The 8,697-nt window shown below is 34.2% G+C and overlaps 1 protein-coding gene across 8 annotated transcripts in view; it reads right to left on the minus strand.

Annotated features, from left to right (window-relative positions):
* Window positions 1–8,266, minus strand: part of Prosap (SH3 and multiple ankyrin repeat domains prosap) — a 474,641-nt gene extending 466,375 nt beyond the window's left edge. For 7 of the 8 annotated variants that reach the window (XM_081751684.1, XM_081751680.1, XM_081751678.1 and 4 more), the window contains exon 1: window positions 8,046–8,265. The gene's annotated coding sequence lies outside the window, so the exon portion shown is untranslated. Of the gene's footprint in view, window positions 1–8,045 lie in introns of all 8 variants that reach the window. The other variant, XM_081751681.1, reaches the window with a different exon arrangement.
* Between the last annotated feature and the right edge of the window lie 431 nt (window positions 8,267–8,697).

Below are 8,697 nucleotides of genomic sequence, written 5' to 3' on the forward strand. Positions count from 1 at the left end.
GAAATTTAACGGCAGACACCAAGATAAGACGCCAATCAAACACAACATAGTAGCAACATAGTAGTCGTGGGAAGTCGAAGACTGCCACAGAGAAAGGACATCAACTAGTAGGTTAGCAGACGTGTGCAAGAACCGAAGGCACAGAAGTCGACGTTCTTACATGAACACGGAGTAAGGAAATCAAGAAATAAAATCCATACAAGATCTAAATATTGTTATACTTCAATGAGGATGACCCTAACAGTCACATACAACTTTATGATTGTGGGCACAATGACATTAATGAAATCCCTGACTTCGCATCTACTGTTTAGTTCACTGACGAGGACTTGATTTACTTTAATCATTCAGGGGTGCCCACAAGGGGGGGCTATGACGCAAACTGCGTCATTGAAATATTTGGAGGGGTTAAAATCTATATAAATATGTTTGATGAGGGGGGGTAAAATTAATCGAAAAGAAGATTTTTTTCATGGAAGAACACCTACGGATAGACAATTGGGGGGGTGCGTCATAGACATAAGGGGGGGTGGGCACCACTGCTTTAATCGGAGAGTTAAGACAGAAAAATGGCGGTATTGGTAATACAAAATCTCATTGGACAGATCCTTCAAAAATGCAAAGAAGGGATAAGATCATGGTGTGATATGGGATTTGGGGACAGAAATCAATCGGTCTGATTTTCATCGAAGGTACTCTTATGGCAGGGGTTTACAAACATCTTGAAAACGATGTGTTTATGATTACGTAAATTAACACTGGCTTTTTCCGAAATGTTTCAATAGGATATTACTCCGACTCATTATAGGTTAATTGTCCGTGAATGGTTGAGTGTCCAGTTCCCTGACGCATAGATTGTCATTAAAGTCCCGTTTAATGGTCACCGTAACCTCCAGACCTGACACGGGGCGGTCTAATCGGCTAAAATTCAGAATATCCATGATCTGAAGGAATCCAATATTGCACAATGTGAAAACATGATTATGTTGACGTTCTGTGAAAGATTTTGGGGAAGTGGAAACGTCGTTGTCGACGTTGAAGGTGTACATATTAAACGTACACTATACATGCCTATATAACCTGTCTTTTGATGCACTCTGTATGTCAATACAGTTAATTTCTGGTCATATTTATCTACATTTTCAATTTTGATGGTTAGCCCCTTTCCCCGTTTCATTCAGTCATTCAATTGTAATCTCATTCAACTGCAATGTATTCAATTATACATGATCTTAACACGAACAAAAAGTCAACAGTCTACGTCAACTGTTTAATACATTTTGAGATTTTTATCTATTAATCTTGTCTCGTAAGTTCAATGATTTAAATTTACTCACACGAAGCTGAAAACTTACAGCTACGTTTTCTTTCGCTCATCGAAATTCTTTCGCCAAAATTCTTAAAAAGCTTTCTCCTGATCACTTTAATTAGTGTCGTTACTGAAGCAAATTACACAAATAACCACAATGTATTAACGGACATGATCATACGGATTTATCTCTCACAGACAGGTTAGCAAATAATTGGACAGGCAGAATTGTTTATGTGTGCAGTCGGGCATAATAAATTCACAAGCAGTGTAGCTATCTCAAATCATGATACTCGTTACTCATTGCTTTTATGTAAATCCTTTTCTGTTCTTCGTATTTACATAATTCTGTTCTTCATATTTACACGAATACGTTCTAATAGAAGATTTTTCTGTTTGGCTTTATTAATGCATTGCCAATGCAATATGGGTGCTAGAAGACTTCTTATCACTTATGACGATATCAAGTTACCTCCATCCTTGCTGGTCTAATTTCAACAGTACAAGCCGACAATATTTCTTTTTTGTCAGTATATTAGACCAATAATCTGCTTTCAATCCATTGTTAGAACAAACTAATATCCCCAAGTGTTACAAGCAGTGGCGTATTTACGATTTTGTTTCGGGAGGAGGGTTGCTAACTTTCGGGGGAGCTTTGCCTGAAAATGTGAAAAATCTGCAAGATATTTTATATACTTTACTATAGTAGGTAAGATTTCGGGGGGGGGGGGGGCTTAAGCCCGGAAGCTTAAGTGGGACTTTTGGTGGATAAATACCTGTGCGTGGGGTTTCTAGGAGTTTTCCCACTTTCTTCATTTCGCTATTATCATTCAACTTATTATCAACGTTTCCCTTAGCCACGGTGCATAATCGTGAAACGTTAAATAAATAAACACAATAAAAACTGGCCAAATATATTTGAAAAATAGAAACAAGCGACTTCAAATTGGATTATACACAGCATTTATACAAGCTGTAAAAGGGGAGTTAAACTACAGCAAGTTATGAAGAAACTTTTAATTTTCTCCAGGTACAGTAGCTCCTTTCAAAATTTCTGACGCCGTTTCTGTTTTAGCAGCAGGGTTAAGAAGCTAAATTAAGTCTGTGGATCCAATGAACAATTTGACTTGGATAATTTTTTTTATTTTTCATTTGTATAACAGAATTTATGAAAATCAAGAAACAAGATCCGTGTGAAAGGCACATACCGGTACCCCATTTTTTTTTTTTAAAGACACAAATATACAAACTATTTTCACTCTATTTCTTCCTTTCTTAATTTTGGAGCGCTGAAAAGCTACATCCTTTGCGTAGTAAATTCACAAACTTTTTTCTTTCAAAGTATTACGAAACTAGAGATTTATGAAAATCAAGAAACAAGATCCGTGTGAAAGGCACATACCCCATTAAAAAAAAAAAAAAGACACAAATATACAAACTATTTTCACTCTATTTCTTCCTTTCTTAATTTTGGAGCGCTGAAAAGCTACATCCTTTGCGTAGTAAATTCACAAACTTTTCTCTTTCAAAGTATTACGAAACTAGAGATTTATGAAAATCAAGAAACAAGATCCGTGTGAAAGGCACATACCCCATTAAAAAAAAAAAAAAAAAAAAAGACACAAATATACAAACTATTTTCACTCTATTTCTTCCTTTCTTAATTTTGGAGCGCTGGAAAGCTACATCCTTTGCGTAGTAAATTCACAAACTTTTTTCTTTCAAAGTATTACGAAACTAGAGATGTATGTTAATAAATAATAACATATGAAAAAGTACCAAACAAACACTATTGTGTAGAAATAGCAAATTTTCGGGCTACCGGATCTTAAAATTTGAATTATATCCCAAGCTGAGTCCTACAGCATAAAGAGAAATTATCAGAATATATGAGGGGAAAATATTGAAAAAAAAAACATGTAATTTGGGGGGAAAATTGTTCTCCTCACTCAGCATTAACTGTGACACAGTTATTAGAGAAGTGTGGGATCTCTAGGCTCACTTATCTTCCTTATTCCCCGGATTTGACTCCCGCAGACTTTTTTTTTTAATTTTCCAGACTCTAATTGGCACTAACGGGACAGTATTTCATGATTGGTTAGGATGCTTAGACAACCGTGACGCCACAACTCAACCATATTCCAGAGAATTAATTCTAAACCGTTTTCAGGGACCTCATGTAACAGGGCCAACCAAATCTGTGCTTGAGGAGAAGGGAGACTAGTTTTAATAATCCATGCCGATGTTTACTCCAGTAATTTCAACTTCCCAGGTACCAGCATCACTTCTGGCACGCTATTGTAAAATCTTGTATGTCAATCTATCTATTAAAAGTATCCACATGAAAGAAATGCAAAACTGCACAAGTTATGACCACAATTCCAAAAAAAAAAAAACTGAATGAGTACAGAAGTACTCGAAAGGGTAATTTACAGTGAATAAGAAATAAATAACCATATTATTGAGCTTGTACAAAATTTGTATTTATAGGGGAGAGGGAAAGACCTACACACTGAGAAATTTCATTATAACACGAAATAATCCTGGGACTGTGACAGAAATATACCATTCCATTAATTATACTACAATAATAATAATATCCTCACAAACGGATTGATGTCAAATATAAACTCTTTTACTAAAAGAAATCAGTCATGAAAGAATCACGACTAAGTTATTTCTATAATGAATAATTCGACACCCATGTTCAATACAAACGTCCAAAGCTTTATTATACACTGTTACATTCCTCATGTGAATGGGAAATTGACCCAGAAATTATCGCTAAAACACGACTTACTACAATACTAATCAATCTTGATATAAGAATTGTGATTTTTTTTTTTTTTTTTTAAGTATTGTCCTTCAGTTGACGTTTAAGTGTCATATACTACTTACTCCTTTTAGTACAGCCAATTAAGAATCTAACTGAACTATGTAATTCGTGATATTTGGAATGTGTTGATACAAAAGGTGTTAGAAGTAATTAAAATTTGAAATGTCTGATATCTGTCTCACTCAAGTATGATAAATAAACTTGCTAATTAGTTGGATTATACAATAACAATTCAATTGTATTTATAAATAAATAAGAATAATAAGAAAGATTTTTTTAACGATCTTATTATTTCATAACGTAAAAATGGCAGAGTGTATTATGTCTCACTAAAAAATGTTACAGTGAGAAGTACATGTTCGATAAGTTTAACTTACTCTCAAAGTTAGAGTTTCGAGACGAGACATCAATTTCATTACATCTTTTGTGAGACGAGACAATTCTTGGCTCGTAGTCCACTTTATCCAGAATCACAATAACGACACGAAATAGTTAAATTCGTTTTGGCCTTCATGAAAAAACTGTTTCGACACAACTATCAGTAAACCAAAAGTAAAGCCTTACAGTGCTGTTAATACCCGGCGTGTCAACACAACAAGGACTTTAGGAATGACCAAAAAAGATTACGATCTTGGCCAATAATTTTAGGAATGATAAAAAGAAAATGCATCAAAATATTGCGATCTTGGTCAATGATTAGTTCTTGGATTAGGGGCCACAACATTTTTGAACGACCCCTAAATTGAGTTTTCGTTTTAAAAAAAAACGGAATAAGCACATCATACTGAGTTAAGGGATAGTTTGGGCTTGGCTACGCTATATGTAGTTCTCCAAATATAAGGCACATAAGAACATTTTTGATTGAAATATATTGGAATTTTTTATGCATTTTTGGATCAGGGACCACAAAATTTTTGAACGACCCCTAAATTGAGTTTTCGTTTAAAAAAAAAAAACGGAATAAGCACATCATACTGAGTTAAGGGATAGTTTGGGCTTGGCTATGCTATATGTAGTTCTCCAAATATAAGGCGCATAAGAACATTTTTGATTGAAATATATTGGAATTTTTTATGCATTTTTGGATCAGGGATCACAAAATTTTTGAACGGCCCATAAATCGAGTTTTCGTATTGTTTACGGAATAAGCACATCATACTGAGTTAAGTGATAGTTTGGGTTTGACTACACTATATGTAGTTCCCCAGATAAAAGGCCTATAAGAAAATTTTTGATTGAAATATATTGGATCTTTTGATTCAAAAATAAATGTAGTATATCAGTTTACATTAATTTACTCTCACTTTCTCTTACGAGAATATTACTTCGATACTTACAGAGAGATCATAGGAGTTACCAGTCAATCTCCATGACTTGTTCTTGCAAATAACATACTGAGAAGAACTACAGATGACCATATTGTTGGATAAAACAGTTACTATCTGAGGGATGATTTTAGTCTTCATATTGTTTCCGAAAGGGCTTTTATTTATTTATTTACTACCTGAAATGTCCGTTCTTTACACGAGAATAAGTTTATGAAAAATATTTGAAAAGTATATTTGGATTATTTTTAAATATTGAGAAAAGTATTATAGAAATTGCCCTCTTTTAAAAACGGAATTTCCTTATAGGTTGGGGCACATGCTCACAAAATTTCAATAGAAGGTTTATAAACTCCAAGTTTCTCTTACTAACATAGGGTCTCATGAGATACTGTTTTTGGCACACACATTAAACCAACTCCTCTCCCCTTAATTCACATTTTAATAATAATAACATGACAAACGTCCGGTTTGACTTAAGTGGTAACTACTGTATATTTGAAAATTAGTTCCAAACGGTTCGGGAATTTTTCCGTAATGATGAGATAAACATCAATCTGAAAGGGAAAATATAGAAATAACCATGTACCCTCCTTAGAAGTGGAATTTTTCGAAAATGATTTTAAATGAGAAATTCATATAGCGCGTTTAATCTTTCTAACATGAGGGGTTTATTATATATATATATATATATATATATATATATATATATATATATATATATATATATATATATATATATATATATATATATATATATATATATATATATATATATATATACGAAGTGCATTTTTGTATTTACATAGTTGGAGTCCACCTTAAACTGTAGTTCATGTCTCATATACCAAGATAGCCTAGGTGTTGAAAGGGACGCTAAGTTCCTACCCAACCATCTCACATATGTTTTACGAATAGAAAGCTGTTCTCTTATATAACAGCTTCTTTTAATTAAAAAAATACCATTTTTATATCTCCCGTTATTTAAGTTATAAGGCGTTGTTATCAAGGTAATAATATTACAACAAAAATAGTAGGGAAGAAGACAAGAAAAAGCATTTCCTACATTTCGAAAAGAAGAGATAGGATGATTGGATACATTATGAGACAGAAGAATGACAGAAGGAAAAGTACCTAGAGGAAGGCCGCAATTTAAAAAATACAGACCAAGCAATACAAGATGTGGGGAAGAAAAAGTACAGGGAAATGAAAAGCCCGCTCAGGATATGAGGAAGAAAAAATACATGAAAAAGTAAAGTCTAGCCCAAGATATGAGGAAGAAAAATAAGAGGGGAAATTAAAAGTCCAGCTGAAAATACAAGGAAGAAAAAGTACAGGCAAATAAAAAGTCTGGTTCAGAATAGGGAAGAATGAAAAAGTACATCAAACCGATTGAAAGATTGTTGACTGAGAAAAAGGAGGAGGAGGAGGACTTTTGTTGAGCTGCAATTGGTCAAAACCAAATTTTAATTAAAATTTGAATTCGTAAAATTCAACTACTAAGTTAAATTCAGATGATATTTCTTTTTTAAAAAATAAAACTGTAACGATTAATTAAGAGCATCAATTATATTTTTAGGAGTAATTTCAGAACATGCAGAGTATGGTCTACTTCTTCTACTATCACTATATATATACACACACAAGCGGCATCTTATATATAATAATGCAGTCCCATTTTTTCTATCAATTACTAATAAACTAATCTCAGTAGAACGAAACCGTCAATACCGCTAGAATTCTTAGGAAAACATCAAGTTTAGAAAAAAAATCTTTTAGATCCTAGGTAGTTGCTGTCTCTGAAGTATTTCAATACTCTTTAGATCAATAATCCAGTGAATTGACAGCAAAGATGTAAGACCATCTTTCATGAATGATTGATCATTAATTATCGTACTAATTTCCTGTTTTTGATTAGATGCAATTAGGACTTCCCCAGCTTAATCTTTGCACTCACGAATTTCTCACCTTTACGCAATGAGTCAAAAGGACATATCGCTTAGTTCCTGTCGGACTGAAAGCTCACATTCCGTAAACAAGATTAATTAAAGTTGCTCTTTTAAAATATTTTGCTATGGACGTTTTTGAAGTTACTGGAAAATGGTAGTACTCCATAAGACATTGATGGCATCCATCACAAACAACAGGAAAACGCGTCTAGGACCACGCCTCGAGTTTTTCTTTCCTTTCGATTTTTTGATAGAGTTAGCTCAAAAATGCCCCTTTGTTCTTCATTTTCTCATTTTAATATTACTTTCTTAGTTCAGAGTTCCGAAAATTCAACATAAAATTAGAAACAGCTAATGGTCGCTAACATCATTGATTAAGAAACTAATGTGACCCAGCATAATATTTGAATAATGCTAGCAGATACTTTCAATCACATTAGACCCGCTAAAATTTCAAAAATCCAACGGAAGTTTTCGATATTGCACACAGAATTGTATAAATGATACAAATTATTTTCACACTATCGGGAACGGCATTCATTTGTTTTTTTTTTCTGGTGATCAAATCACTGGATAAACAATCGCGCAAAATTGAAAACAAAAAAGAGTACAAGAGGAGTACTCACAGCGTGAAGATGTTCTTTTTTTAAAAAAAGAAATCACAGTTTGTGTCTTTTTATATGTTCCAACAACACCCACAGAATCACACTCCACCACCACGGAAAGGGTAGCAGCTAAAAGAAAATGAAGTAGTGCTGAAGGTTTCCAAAGGCGTATTCAAACACTTCCACACACTTCTCGCTCAGAGGAGCGGCACCATGCAAAGCTCCGGGAGACAAGACTTCCAACATGGATGCTGCGTGGACCGCACTGCGCCCCTCGACGCTATTGATCCGACGAATGACGCAGTCGCCAGCAAAAACAAAAGCAAGGGGGACAATTAACCGAGAAAGGCGAGGCGACGTCGCCATCCCCTAAAAAACACTGTCTTTGCCTTCGAAATCACATACAAGAGACAACATTACACAGGATTACCCTCTTGATTCTTCCGTCAACTGGAGAGTCAATTTTACAAACATTTCGTTGTAAAAGGAGATCCTTTCTTTTTTCTTTTTGCAGAATCTGGGTGTGGAAGTGGGCCTAGTTTTGGAGGAGGACGCCACGGTCTGCTAACACGCCAGTCATCTACAAAGACACAAAATTTGGTGGCATTTTGTACACAAACAAAACTTACCGAAGGTTTTTGACCTTTTTTCTTTGAATTTACTCAAACATGTC

Source organism: Thermobia domestica, chromosome 3 (genome assembly GCF_964235325.1).
Source record: "Thermobia domestica chromosome 3, izTheDome1.hap1.1, whole genome shotgun sequence".
In the NCBI taxonomy this organism is placed as follows: domain Eukaryota; kingdom Metazoa; phylum Arthropoda; class Insecta; order Zygentoma; family Lepismatidae; genus Thermobia; species Thermobia domestica.